Raw genomic sequence first — 14,964 nt, 5'->3', positions numbered from 1 at the left:
AGTTGCTGCTGTAGAGGACTCAGCCGATGCCATTCTTGAGGAAGGCTCTTCTCATGATCCTGAGAAAAGTCCTCCCGACCAGGGTCCCTCGGGCAACAATGAAGAAAAGGCTTAGGGAGTTATCTTTTTGTAAAGATTTACCCTCTATTTAATGAATAGACATTTCTTTTTCATGTTGGCCTTTATATTTCCCCGTCTCCTGTCGAAATCTTGCCTTGAATATCAAAGTATTAATGATAAAACTTATCACTTAACTTTACATTCCTCGCCGAATAATAATCTTGTAGAAATATTGTGAAGATGCGTTTCGGAAAGATGCATTAATCTTCCCCACTACTTCATTTATTGCAAAGTCCGCACGTTTCCCTTCTGCGAAGTTCAAACGTTTTCTTGCTTTTGTAGACCATTCACTGTTTCCAATGAATCGGAAATATATCCATTATTTTAATGGCGGTGCGACGATTGGAGGTATCTCTGCATCAGGTGCTCGTTTCCACATGTTTCCATGTGGCATCCCTCCGACCGTTGATCTTGCTTTTTGCTGATTTCGAAGCGTCATTTTGATCTAGGTAGTCGGTTGTCCTTAGCCTTCAACCGTCGTCTTAGTACCTGAGGCTATTTAAAGCCTTCGTGGGTACTCTCCATCTATCCTGCCTTCTGCAAGTTAGATTTGCTAAAGTGCTAAAGCGACCTTTCGTCCTTCGGCCTGCTTCCGTATTCCTCGTACTCCAACAACAGCTCTATCAACTTCTGAACAAGTGAGTTTTTTGATTACTCATCTCTTTCCCCACTTCCCCCCTGAGTAAACTGCACAGTAGTTATACTTGGGGTTTAGTTATTTGGTTATGTCAGAAGTGATAGAAAACTAGGGTTTCCCTCTTGTTGTCGTCGTTTGATTTCTGTACTGATACGGCTTGTTTGTTTGTATAGTGGCTCCCAAGATCAACCCGAACTTTATCAGAGCAAAATCTTGCAAGAAAATCATTCCGTCGGTGGTGGTTGCGGCCAGTGAGGTGGTTTCTGCTAGTGAATCCTCCAAGCGTAAGGCGACTGCTGCCGGTGAATCTTCAAGTCAGATTCCCGCAGTTTCTATTGATGCCGTCCCTGCGCCTCCTTTGCCCGAAGTGATCGCTCGTCTTTCCCAGGGAAGATCTTGATCACTCCGTTGCCGATGGTGCCGCCGACGCCTCGCTGGTGAGATCTGTTGGTGCACCCCCGAAGGAGACTCTTCGGGCATCTGAGGCAACTATGTTGGCATCTGATGAAGGTGTGGTCCCAACAGGTGCTGCTCCTATTTCCCATTCTAGTGCTTGTTTGGCATCCTCCTCCTCTCCTTCCGAGTCGAAGGATTTTGCCACCAGGAAGCGCCGTCGGGTGACAAGTGATGCAGCTCATCCTTCTCATCCTTCACCTGAATTAGTGTCAAACGAGTTTGACAGAGCGTTGGAATGGTGTACTGCTGCTCGAATGACTTCTGAGAGCGCAGTTCTTTCCAAACTTCCAGATGAAGTCTTTACGAAGTCACTGGTGATGTAAATCTTTCTTCATTATCTTCTGATTCTGAGAAATTACTCTTCTGCTCCTTTTTAACTCGGAAGTTGTTTGTAGGAGTCTTGTTGGTAACTTCCACAACCAAGTGGAAGCAGTTTCTAGGCTTAGTAGGTTGAGCAATGAAGTTTCCAGGCTTCGGGAAACCTCTGAAGCTAAAGATGTTGAGATTGCTCACCTTCGGAAACTAGCTTGGGAGGTGGCAGGAGAAAAAAATTCAATGATTGGTCGTCTTCAGTCGGACTTGGATGATGCCAGGGAGAAGATCCGGCGACTGGAGCGAACAGTTGGAAAGTCAGGAGCCAAAGGATCTGAAATGTCACCTGAAAGGCAAGCTGTCGTTCCTTTGCTCGAATCCCTTCCAACTGATGTTCGCAGAGCCTGCGTCTTCAAGTATTTACAAGTAAGCCCTTTGTTGATATGCTGAATGCTTATAACTTGCAGGCGTACCGGGATGGTGAGAAGGAAGTATGGGAATCAGTATTAAGGAAGGATCCTCATTTTGATACGACTCCCTACAGTGTTGTTTGCCATCCTGAAGTATTTACCGACCTGGGTATTCCTCCTCCCGACTGGACCAAGGATAAGATTGATCCTCCACCTTCCGATCCAGATATTATGCATTATCTGGAAGATTCTCCTGTTTATTCTCCCCTGGAAGAAGTCAATTATGACGAGCTTGTCCTGAATGCGAGTTTAGTTGAGGACCATACTTCTCCTGGACAAGCTAGACAAAGAGTATGAAATTGCGGAGGATTTTATGCATACCGAAATATTTTTTGTAATCCTCACTTCTTCTCTTTTTTTCCTTGAATCCACACCAATGGTTGACTCATATGTTTGTTCTAGCAAAGTCGCGTCGATCTTGTATAACTTCTTAACAGTCGCCTATGATGACTTTCTTTTTTGACCGAAGGTTGTATCCAGTTCTTGTAATTGTTTTGATACTGGCCTCTTTGGATCTTTTGAAGAAATAAGAAATTAACTTTATCTTGAACTTTGCTAGCCACTTGAATCGCTGTTGCATTAGGTCTTAGTTGTTTGAAACAATGCCTTTACTTAAGGATTTCCGGAGAAATACAATAAGTCTGAGAAGGAACTCACTCGGGTTTTAAACCGATGCCTTTACTTAAGGATTTCTGGAGAAATACAATAAGTCTGAGAAGGAACTCACTCGGGTTTTAAACCGATGCCTTTACTTAAGGATTTCCGGATAAATACAATAAGTCTGAAAAGGAACTCACTCGGGTTTTAAACCGATGCCTTTACTTAAGGATTTCCGGAGAAATACAATAAGTCTGGAAAGGAACTCACTCGGGTTTTAAACCGATGCCTTTACTTAAGGATAATTCAAAAATTCAATAAGTCTTGAAGGAACTTACTCGGGTTTCAAACCGACGCCTTGCAAAAGGAACTCACTCGGATTTTCATCCGATGCCTCGACTTAAGAAAGTCCGAAAAATTTCCATAAGTGTTGAAGGACCCACACGAATTTTCATCCGATGCCTTATAGTTGGATGCCTTATAGTTGGATCTTGTTCTTGAATGTGGTGTATGATGCCCCCCAATCAAAAGATAGTTTGTTAAAAGCCAAAAATTGCATTGATTGAGTTGAAAATGATTACATCGCGAACAAAATTGAAATCATCCTCAAGGATAAAACTTTTTGAGATGCCTAACATTCCACGAACGATCCAACTCTTTCTGGGTGTTAATGTTCTTCAGCCTGTAAGCTCTCGAACCGACCGGTTTTACAACCATATAAGGTCCTTCCCAGGAAGGGTCCAATTTTCTTTGGTGACGCGGGTCGGAAGCTAGGGTGTTTCTCAACACCAAATCTCCGGCTAAGTACCGACGATTCTTCACTCGAGTATTATAATGAGACGCTATCCTTCTTTGATAATGTTGAGTTTGTGCTATTGCCTTTGCCCGAACTTCGTCCAACAAATCAAGACTATCAAGCAGTCCTTGATCATTTGCTTTTTCCTCGAACTCACGATCCCGTAATGTCCCCGCCATTATCTCCACTAGTGCCAATGCTTCGGATCCATATGCCAACCTGAATGGAGTTTCTCCTGTGGGTGTTCGAACCGTAGTTCTATAAGCCCACAAGACATTATGAAGTTCTTCGACCCAAGAAGCTTTGTCAGCTTCGAGTCTTCTCTTTATTCCTTCCAATAGCGTTCGGTTAGTAACCTCTACCTGTCCATTGCTTTGGGGGTATGCCACCGAGGACATACGATGCTCGATCATATATGTTCCACAGAAATTGCTCAAATTGTGGACAAATCGAACCGAGTACCATGGTCTGTGACGATAATCTTTGGAATCCCAAAGCGATATATGATTGATTCAAGCATGAATTTCTCCACTTTTTTCTCAGTAATTGCCGCCAGTGCACTAGCTTCTACCCATTTTGTGAAGTAATCAATTGCTACTATCAGATATTCCCGTCCGCCTGATGCCTTGGTGAATTTGCCCATGATATCAATTCCCCACATCGCAAAGGGAATGGGATTTAGAATTGAAGTCATAGTTTCCGCCGGGCGCTTTGATACTGTAGCATGAATTTGACAGTTACCACATCGACGAACGTATTCCATAGCAGCCTCTTGGACCTTAGGCCAATACAACCTAAGTCTCAGAATTTTGTGAGCCAGGGCTCGTCCACCCATGTGAGCTCCACAAATTCCTTCGTGAACCTCAGCCAAAGCTGATTTTGCTCCTTCGGGGCCTATACATCTCATAAGGGGTCCAGCATAAGATCTTTTGTATAGTCTCCCATTCTGAATGACAAATCTAGTTGATCAAATCTTGATCAACCTTGCCTCTATTTGATCCTCAGGTAATTTGTCATCCCTTAGATACTCGATTATCGGATCCATTCAGCAACGTTCTGCTTCAATATAGGAAATTTCTTTCTCATGATAACTTGGAAAAGTTATCTCTTCAATGTAGACCGAAGGGTCTAGATTCTTTTCCTTGGCATTGGCTAGTCGGGATAGCTCATCTGCCACTGAATTTTCATTCCTCGAAATCTGAGATATCTTCAAATTCCGAAATTGGTTTTGAAATGCCTGCACTATCTCTCGATATTTTTGCAAGCGTGGTTCTTTAATACCATACTCCCCCTGGACTTGGTTGACTATAAGTTGAGAGTCAGTATAAATAGTAACATCTGCAATAGATAATGCTTTTGACAACCGAAGTCCTGCTATCAGAGCCTCATATTCTGCTTCGTTATTACTTGCTTCAAATGCAAATCTCAAAGCATATCGAATAATAAATCTTGCTGAACTTTTTAATAGAATTTTTATTACTCGAACCATCCACATATACCTCCCAAGTGGTTGGTATAATGGGATCCTCAATGGTGGGCTCCACCGGTGCAGTAGTTTCTACTACAAAGTCAGCTAATGCCTGAGCCTTGATTGCAGTTCCGGGCTTAAAGCTCACTTGGAACTCGCCGAGTTCAACCGACCAGGACACCATCCTTCCGGACAAATCGGGTTTGTTAAGAACTTTACTAAGAGGAAAAGTTGTAAATACCTCAATTGGATGAGCCTGAAAATATGGCCTTAGCTTCCTGGCGGCCATCATGAGAGCCAGAGCCTGCTTCTCAATCTGTGAATATCTTGTCTCCGCATCTAGCAACACGTGGCTTACATAGTAAATCGGCCACTGTTTTTTATCTTTTTCACGAACAAGTACTGCACTGACCGCTGAAAGGGACGTCGCTAAATATAGCTGTAATATTTCCCCCTTCTCTGGTCTGGACAGGATCGGTGGTTGTCCAAGTGCTTCTTTTAATTCCTCGAAAGCTTTCTGGCACTCTTCAGTCCATTTCGCTTCCTTACTGCCCTTCAGGTCTTTAAGTGCCTTGAAGAAAGGCAAACATTTTTCTCCAGACTTGGAGATGAATCGATTTAAAGCAGCAACTCTCCCTGTTAAACACTGCACATCCCGAACAGTTTTGGGAGCCTCCATATCAATCAAAGCTGTATTTTGGCAGGATTAGCCTCAATTCCCCTCTGTGATACCATGAAGCCCAAAAATTTGCCCGAGGAGACTCCAAAGGCACATTTTTCTGGGTTTAGCTTCATTTGATATTTCCGCAGTACTGAGAATACCTCAGTCAAATCTGTAATATGATTTGCTTTTGTAAAGCTTTTCACTAGCATGTCGTCAACATAAGCTTCAACATTCTTTCCTATCAGCCCTTTGAAAATCTTGTTGACGGCCCTCTGATATGTTGCTCCTCCATTCTTCAGGCCCAAAGGCATGACCTTGTAATAATAGCTTTCACAATCAGTCATGAAAGCCGTATACTTCTCATCCTCCTTATTCATAAGGATCTGATTATACCCTGAGTAGGCATCCATGAAACTTAAAGTTTCATGTCCTGCAGTCGCATCTATCAAGAGGTCAATTCGAGGCAACGGGTAGCAATATTTTGGGCAAGCTTTGTTAAGATCTGTGTAGTCTGTACACATCCTCCACTTCCCATTCGCCTTTTTTACCATTACCACGTTGGCCAACCAAGTTGGGCACTCAATTGGTTCTATGAAACTAGAATTCTTAAGTCTTTCAACTTCGCTTCGAACGGCTTCATATTTTTCAATGGAGAAATTTCTTCTTTTCTGTATCACTGGTTTCGCCTTAGGATCTATCCAGAGTTTGTGCTCTACAATGGCCCGATCGATTCCAGGCATGTCCTCAGCAGACCATGCAAATACATCATTATTCTGTTAAAGAAATAACTTCAACTCATCTTTAAATTCTTCCAGCTGTTCAGACCCGATATAAGTAATCTTTTTCTCATCCTCGGTACATAGCTGGATTTGTTCCAGCTTCTCCACTGGTTCGGGTCTTTACATCTCTGTCTCTTCCCAATCGTCTCGAACTTCTATAGGTAGGGCAGTAACCTTCCTCGGGCCCTCCTTGTCTTTTAAATAGGCAACGTAACACTGCTGAGAGATCTTCTGGTCGGAGGAGACTTGACCAATTCCCATATCAGTCAGGAATTTTATCTTCAGGTGCTTTGTCGAAACAGTAGCACCTATCTTGGATAAAGATGGTCGCCCGAGGATCATATTATAAGCTGGCAGTTCCCGAACCACCAAAAAATTGATTCGGACGGTTGTTTCCTTAGGAAAACTTCCAATGGATAAATCCAACTGGACCGACCCTTCCGCCACTGCAGATGACCCTGCAAAACCATATAGATGTGTGGATGAAGGTTTCATCAAGTCCTGATCTACCTTCAATTTTTGATACACTTCGTAGGAAATTAGGTCAGCTGCAGACCCTGTATCAATCAAAACTCTATGCACTTCCCTTCGTGCAATCTCTACCTTGATGACTATAGTATCATCATGAGGTAAACAAACATCTCTTTCGTCTTCCTCGCTAAAGGTGATAGAATCTTCACCATTCAGCTTCTTCCGCTTTTGCGTCTCTCCGGTTCCAACAAATTTGGATTTAGACTCCGAAGTGATTCGGGCTCTGGTCCCCCGAAGATGGTAAGGATTGGTGACCGAGTAACTTCAATCACCTCCTTGCCCTTCTTAGACTTCGGGGCCTCCCTTGATCGTTCCGAACTAACCGAACGATCCCTTTTAGGAGCAGCCGCACGTGGCTCACGTGGCTCCTCCCTTCTTTTGCTAACGAAACTGGACAAATGTCCCTGAGATATTAATCTCTCAATATCTGCCTTCAGATGACGATAGTCATTAGTATAATGACCATAGTCCTTGTGGAATCGGCAATACTTTTCTCGATCCTGCTGCTCTCCGGGTTTCAAAAGAATTTTAGGCGGCCACTTTAAAATATTTTTTCTTTTGAGGATATTTAAAATATCAGCCCGAGGAGCATTTAATGGAGTGTACTCACTTTTACCGGGGGACCTTTGGCGCCAAGCCTGAGATTTTCCAACCCGATCATGGACATTTTTCTTTGGCTTCTGCTTCTGCGCAGGAGCCTATTGTTCCTTATTGGAGACTTTATTATCTCCTTGGCGCACGTCTAGAATCTCCATGACTTCAGCCTGCTTCTGGCATCTCTGTACCAACTCAGCATAAGTCGCAGGTGATAAGCATGCATTTACCATTATTTAATTGATTTAATTCCCCATACTTATTTAATTAAAGAGATCTAATTGAGTATTTTTGTGTATTTTTCAGGAATAAGGAGATTTTGGATATTAGAGATAATATGGAGTAAAGTTGGCAAATATATTAGATATTGGTGGATTTTAAATCATGGCATTCAATCTTGCTGCTCAAGAAATCATGAAAAGTGAGATCTTAGCCAAATTGGAAATAGGTGGAGGTCTAAGGAATAAAATTGGTAATAAATCTGAAAATCGGGTAAACAGACCTACCTTCAGTATTTTGGGCATATCTCTCTCGTATGAGCTTGGATTTCGATGATTCAAGATGCTATGAAACGATATTGAAAATATCTACAACTTTCCAATTTTGAGCTTTACAAAATTCTGAAAGAATAAAGGTCAAATCGACGGGTAAAGAGAGGGGATTCATTGTGTGCGGGAGACATAAAAGAGAAGCCAACCACAGAAAAGAGGACGGCGAATGCGGCTCTCATCTCTCTCATTGCTGAAGAAGAAGACCACATCTCTCTCTCTCTCCCTATGTTTCATCTTTATTTTTCTTATGAACTTTGTAATAATGAGTAGCTAGTTCCTTTGCTTTGGGATATAGATGAACCATGCTTATTTCATTAAGTTATTGTTCTATATCTTCTAGTTGATTGTGTTTGAGTTTGGCCAAAGATGTTCTATAACTCAGCGAACTAAGTGTGCCAAGCTTCCACGAAGGACGATAGTCTTGCGAAGATAGGGCATATCTAGGAAGACCATCCCTAATTTACTTTGAAGTATAGAGTTATATCGGTTAGGGAAAAGCATTGGGGATTCGAAATCCCAAAGATCTTCACATATTCATAGTTAACGTTTTTGCATTAATTAGTAGATTTAGTTTAAATTTTGTTTTCTTAAATTCAATCTTAGTGACTTAGCCTTTCAGTTCCCCATAGTTCGACTCCATACTTTCTGCTTGCTAGATTAGTATAGGATTTTATTTTTGATTGGTTAGCGACACGATCAAATTTTGGCGCCGTTGCCGGGGAACCAAAGCACGGTTGCTAGGATTGATTTTTGTCAATTAGGCATAATTTTTAGAGTAATTTTAGTGTTTTTAATTTTTTTGTTTTTCTTTGCTTATTTAACTAATCTCTTTTTCTTTTGTTTTGTAGGTAACTGCAAAAGTAGCGATTCGATAATTAGTTTAGGTTGTTATCTTTTCTTTCTTAGATATAATTGTATTTAAGACTTTTCAATTGTAATATTTGCATTAGATTGTTGTTTAGGTTAATTTTTAAAAATCCCCATCCCTTAGATCCCACATGTGTAACTTTTGTTCGAAAGATCACGTGGATTGCGCTCAGGGTACGTCCTAAACTCTCCCTTTTGCTATAGTTATTTTCTTTTAATTTTCCTTATTTAGCTTATTCTTTTTTTTATTCTTCTGTGTGTATGCATGGTCGTCGGTCCCTAAACCCTGAGTTGACTCCACTTGACTTAGAGTTAGAAGCGACTTTGGCCAACCTTAGAAGGCAAAGAACCATGACAAACTATGAGCCTCCAATGAGGCCCTTGAGTGACCATTTCATTCCTACGATATATACTCCGGTTTCTTGTATTAAGTTGCCTAACATAGAGGCGGCTCAATATGAGATCAAATCTAGTGTGATTCAAATGCTACCATCTTTTTACGGACTTGCCAATGAAGAGCCTTATAAGCACTTAGATGAGTTTTTAGAGGTATCCTCCACAGTTAAAATTCAAAACCTCTCAGTTGATGCTTTAAGATTACTTCTTTTTCCATTCTCCCTTAAAGATAAAGCCAAGCATTGGCTTCATTTTTTGGACAATGTTAAAATTTCCACTTGGGTAGAAATGCAACAGGAGTTCCTTAAAAAGTTCTTCCCCATTGGCCGTACCAATAGCATTAGGAGAGCGATAAAGAGTTTCTCCCAACAAGAAGGAGAACAATTTCATGAGGCCTGGGAAAGATTAAAAGAATTGCTTAAAAAGTGCCCCCATCATGCTATTCCTAAATGGCAATTGGTTCGATGCTTTTATGATGGCCTTAGAGACCGACATAGGCAAATGATTGATTCTTCTTGTGGTGGGACTTTCATGCACAAGAATGAGAATGAGGCATGGGAACTTTTTGAGACCCTTAGTGAAAACTCCCAACATCATGCTTCAACAGCTAAGACTGAGATTCCATCCATTGGGCAACCAAAGAGGAGTGGTCTCTATGAGATTAATCCTATCATTGAGATGAGCACTAAGGTTGACTTGCTATCAAAGAAATTGGACCATCTCTTGTCATTAGGACAACAAACCCCATCTCCACTTCCTACAAGTTTCTCTCCACCTAATCAGATTGAAGCATGTGCTTTATGTTCTAGCCTATCCCATCATGTCACTGACTGCTATTTGGCTACACAATACCTTGAGTTTGTTAAGGAGCATGCACATTTGGCCCAAGGAGTCTCTAAATTGGGGAATGATCCATATTCCAATGCCTACAACCCAGGATGGCGAAACCACCCCAATTTTTCATGGCGAAACTCAATGCCCAATCCCTCTAATCAAATACCTTATAGGCCACCTCCATTTAATATGCACCAAAATGCCTATAGGAATGAGCAACCATCATCTTCACAACCCTCACATAATTCATCATTTGAGGATAAGGTACTAAAAGCACTTAGTGGCTTAGAGCAAAACACTCAATTGTTGCATTCCCATTCTCAATCAACAAATTGGAAACTCAACTTGGTCAACTAGCTGATGCCATCAGTAGGAGGGAGGTTGGTCAGTTACCTAGTCAACCAATAGGTAACCCTAATCATCAAATTGGGTCTAGGAAAGAACAAGTCCAAGCAGTCTCGGTTGTGACACGCAGTGGGAAGGAATATTATGCACATTTGCCTACTCCTAAGCCATTGCCCATTGATCTTGAGAGTCGAGAAGAGGTTGATTTGACCCATGAGACTGGCAATGATGCACACAAGCCTAGTAAAGAAACACCACCTGTGAGTATTTCCCATCAATATCCTTGTAAGGGGTTGCACATTCCGATTGTAGAGGGTCCTACTCCTAAATCTTACACTCCCAAAGCCCCCTTCCCTGAAGCTCTTGAGTCCTCAATTCCAGATTCTAGAAAGAATGCTAAGATGCAGGAGATGATTGATTTATTCCAACAAGTTCGTATCAATCTCCCACTATTAGATGCTATCAAGCAAGTCCCAGCTTATGCTAAGTTTTTAAAAGATTTGTGCACCCAAAAGCGTAAGTTGAAGACTCAAACACCTAAAACTGTGCACCTAACTGAACAAGTCAACTCGGTAATTTCCAACCAACTGCCCCCTAAACTTAAAGATCCAGGTACACCTTTAATTTCATGTGTCATTGGAGATTTATCCATAAGTAAAGCATTGCTTGATTTGGGAGCTAGTGTGAATATTTTACCCGATTCAGGTTTATGATAGGTTTGGTCTAGGAGATTTGAAATCCACTGATGTGATTCTACAATTGGCAGACCGTTCAATCAAACGACCCCGTGGGCTACTTGAAAACGTTTTGGTAAAGGTTGAGGATCTATATTTTCCTGTTGATTTTTTGATCCTAGATATGGACAATACAACTACCAATAAGTTACCACCAGTCATTCTTGGACGGCCCTTTTTAGCCACTACGACTGCTTGCATCAATTGTAGATCGGGTGTCATAGACATATCATTTGGCAATAAGAAACTTAGAGTCAACATCTTCAATGCATCCTTAAGCTCAAATAGGGATGAAGAGTGCTTTGCGATTAACTTTATTGATGAGGTAGTGGTTGATTATACTCCGAACATGCTTATTGATGATCCCCTACAACATTGCTTGCCATTTGGGGAATCTAACCTAAATATTGAGGAAGTCAACACATTGTTGGACTCTTCCACTTCTTTGGAGCAGTTACCATTCACATTTAGATTTGAGCCTCCACCTCCATTGGCTGCTTCTTACTGAATCTGGCTGAAGACTCTAAACTTAGCGCTTTATGGGAGGCAACCCATTTGTATAGATGTTATTTCTTGTTCTTTTTCTTCTCTTTTCTTTGTTTGTTGTTAGGTTTTACTGTTGCGTGCTCTATCATGATTTCAAACATCGGGTACACTCTTTCCTCTATTTGCTTCTATTATTTTTTTTTTTGCATGCACTGAGGTCATTGCATAATTTAAGTGTGGAGGGGTGTCAACTCGAGTAAGATTTGTTGATAGTTGGTAGAGCATTGTCACAAAGATAAAAAGTGCCCAATTTTTTCTGGCTTTGGTAAGATAAATGTTTTTATTCCTTGCTTAGATACAAAGATAAAAAGTGCCCAATTTTTTCTGGCTTTGGTAGGATAAATGTTTTTATTCCTTTGCTTGGATACAAAATGAGAGTTTAAGTGTTTTAGAAATCCCATCTTATGTAATGAACACCTTCTTGAGAGAATAGTAATGAGTTTTACATTTTGAGACCGAGGTTGAATCGGAAAATAGGAATTCCAGGTAGTCCAAAAGGTTTGACCATCTAGTTATCTTGTATTGCCTTGTGCTTATGGTGACAAGTTGAGACCGATTTTAGACTATTAAATGTGAAGTAAATTGAAGTATAATGTGAAAAAAGAAAAAGAAAAAAAAATGCTGAAGTTTAAAGGTTAGACCTCCTTCTTAGTAACCGGGTCTCGGTGTCACCAACATCGTGCTTCGCGTCAAACAGTTGGGGTGTCTTTGGTCCAGTCTTGGCCTGTAGCCTAGTTGGCTTGAGTAAGTAAGTTCGAGGGGTATTCTACACCTAGTCCCTTAAAGCCATCTGGCTTGAGAGCGGCTGACCCAACACTCGTTACATAGGCCATCTAGAAAGCTTAAGAGGCAAGAAATTGCACGGACTAGAACTGTGACCATTAAAGAAAGAAGTGAATTAATGTGCTTATAAAGGTGAAATGTCTAAGAAGGTCAATATTGCTTAGATCTTGAGTTCTTGGTATTATTTGGTACATGGTTTAGTCTTATCTGAGGGTGAACTGGAAGACTAAAGATAAGAAGAGACTTCTCGATTGAATTGTTTGCCTAGAGCTAGACTCAAGAGAGGGTGTAAGAGCTTAAGTGTGGGGGTGCCTATATTCCCTTTAATCTTTAGTGGAGTGTCTTTGTCTTGGAATCTATCTTTCTACTCTTACTACTGCCAGAATAATTAGAAGAGCACTTAAGAATTTTGTGTGTATATTCTCTGCAAACACTCAACGAGACACAACTCGTCCACTAGGGTAACCTAGGGGTTTAAAGGCTTGTTGCACATGCTAAGTGCAACCGTGATTCCTACGAAAGTGAGTTAGGTTTTTCTTTCTTTATTTTCTGTATTAGTTTTATTTTTTTTGTTTTGCTCGAGGACTAGCAAACACTCAAGTGTGGGGGTATTTGATAAGCATGCATTTATCATTATTTAATTGATTTAATTCCCCATACTTATTTAATTAAAGAGATCTAATTGAGTATTTTTGTGTATTTTTCAGGAATAAGGAGATTTTGGATATTAGAGATAATATGGAGTAAAGTTGGCAAATATATTAGATATTGGTGGATTTTAAATCATGGCATTCAATCTTGCTGCTCAATAAATCATGAAAAGTGAGATCTTAGCCAAATTGGAAATAGGTGGAGGTCTAAGGAATAAAATTGGTAATAAATCTGAAAATCGGGTAAACAGACCTACCTTCAGTATTTTGGGCATATCTCTCTCGTATGAGCTTGGATTTCGATGATTCAAGAAGCTATGAAACGATATTTAAAATATCTACAACTTTCCAGTTTTGAGTTTTTCCAAATTCTGAAAGAATAAAGGTCAAATCGACGGGTAAAGAGAGTGGATTCATTGTGTGCGGGAGACATAAAAGAGAAGCCAACCACAGAAAAGAGGACGGCGAATGCGGCTCTCATCTCTCTCATTGCTGAAGAAGAAGACCACATCTCTCTCTCTCTCCCTATGTTTCATCTTTATTTTTCTTATGAACTTTGTAATAATGAGTAGCTAGTTCCTTTGCTTTGGGATGTAGATGAACCATGCTTATTTCATTAAGTTATTGTTCTATATCTTCTAGTTGATTGTGTTTGAGTTTGGCCAAAGATGTTCTATAACTCAGCGAACTAAGTGTGCCAAGCTTCCGCGAAGACGATAGTCTTGCGAAGATAGGGCATATCTAGGAAGACCATCCCTAATTTACTTTGAAGTATACAGTTATATCGGTTACGGAAAAGCATTGGGGATTCGAAATCCCAAAGTTCTTCACATATTCATAGTTAACGTTTTTGCATTAATTAGTAGATTTAGTTTAAATTTTGTTTTCTTAAATTCAATCTTAGTGACTTAGCCTTTCAGTTCCCCATAGTTCGACTCCATACTTTCTGCTTGTTAGATTAGTATAGGATTTTATTTTTGATTGGTTAGCGACACGATCAAATTTGGCATATCCTGTAGTAATAACTCCAGGAGTTTCCGATTAGTGAGTCCCGTGAATAGAGCGGTTTTGGCTACTTGTTCATCCAAATTTTCTATCTCCATCGTCACTTTGTTGAATCTTTTCAGAAACTCTCTGATTGATTCGTTCCTTCCTTGTTTGACAGTAAACAAGGTTTCTTCCGTTTTCTTGACCTGTATTCCACTCTGGAATCGCCCTATGAATTAGCGAGCCAATTCGTCAAAGTTTATGATCCTTCCGAGGGGGAGGTTCGAAAACCACTTTTGTGCTGCTCCAGTGAGAGATGAACCAAAAACCACATAAAATTTCATCGAATTACACCGAAACTACCATAGTCTGTTGGTAATAGCCGATGTGAGCTGTTGGATCTCCGGAGCCATCGAATGTTGAAAACGTAGGCAAACGGAAGTTACGGGGAAACTGATATCCCGCAATTGGCTCGGCAAAGGGAGTCTTCCGAATGACTAAGTAAATATCTTCAGTTATTCTTCCCTTAGCCAACTGCCCTAATTTCTCATTGATGTTGGCCAATTCCTGACCAATCTGGGTCGGGTGATCTTCAGCAATATGATCACAACCTCGATTAACACGATCATCCCGTGCTACTCGATCATCATGAACAGCCCGTCCTTCCCGACCATTCCGCTCGTCGCGAACTGCTCGATCATCACGAACGGTTCTTCTGACAGTGGGTGAGTGAGTTCTTACCCCTGTATCCAACCTTGTGTTTGAATCAGTTGTACTCTCTTGCGGTCTGTCGAACCGATCGTCTCGCCTCGGTTGATCATCGATCCTCCTAAGTCCTCGGTCTCCT

At 40.9% G+C, this 14,964-nt stretch overlaps 1 non-coding gene across 1 annotated transcript; it reads right to left on the bottom strand.

Moving 5' to 3' along the window:
* Positions 1 to 9,574: 9,574 nt before the first annotated feature.
* On the bottom strand, positions 9,575 to 9,681 carry LOC149002190 (small nucleolar RNA R71). The gene has a single exon (XR_016170521.1). It is a non-coding gene; the product is annotated as a small nucleolar RNA R71 (small nucleolar RNA).
* Positions 9,682 to 14,964: the final 5,283 nt, after the last annotated feature.

The sequence above is a fragment of the Hakea prostrata genome, chromosome 10 (assembly GCF_041222555.1).
Source record: "Hakea prostrata isolate BN-2017 chromosome 10, UWA_Hpros_2, whole genome shotgun sequence".
In the NCBI taxonomy this organism is placed as follows: domain Eukaryota; kingdom Viridiplantae; phylum Streptophyta; class Magnoliopsida; order Proteales; family Proteaceae; genus Hakea; species Hakea prostrata.
This window is presented reverse-complemented; position numbering and strand designations above follow the sequence as displayed.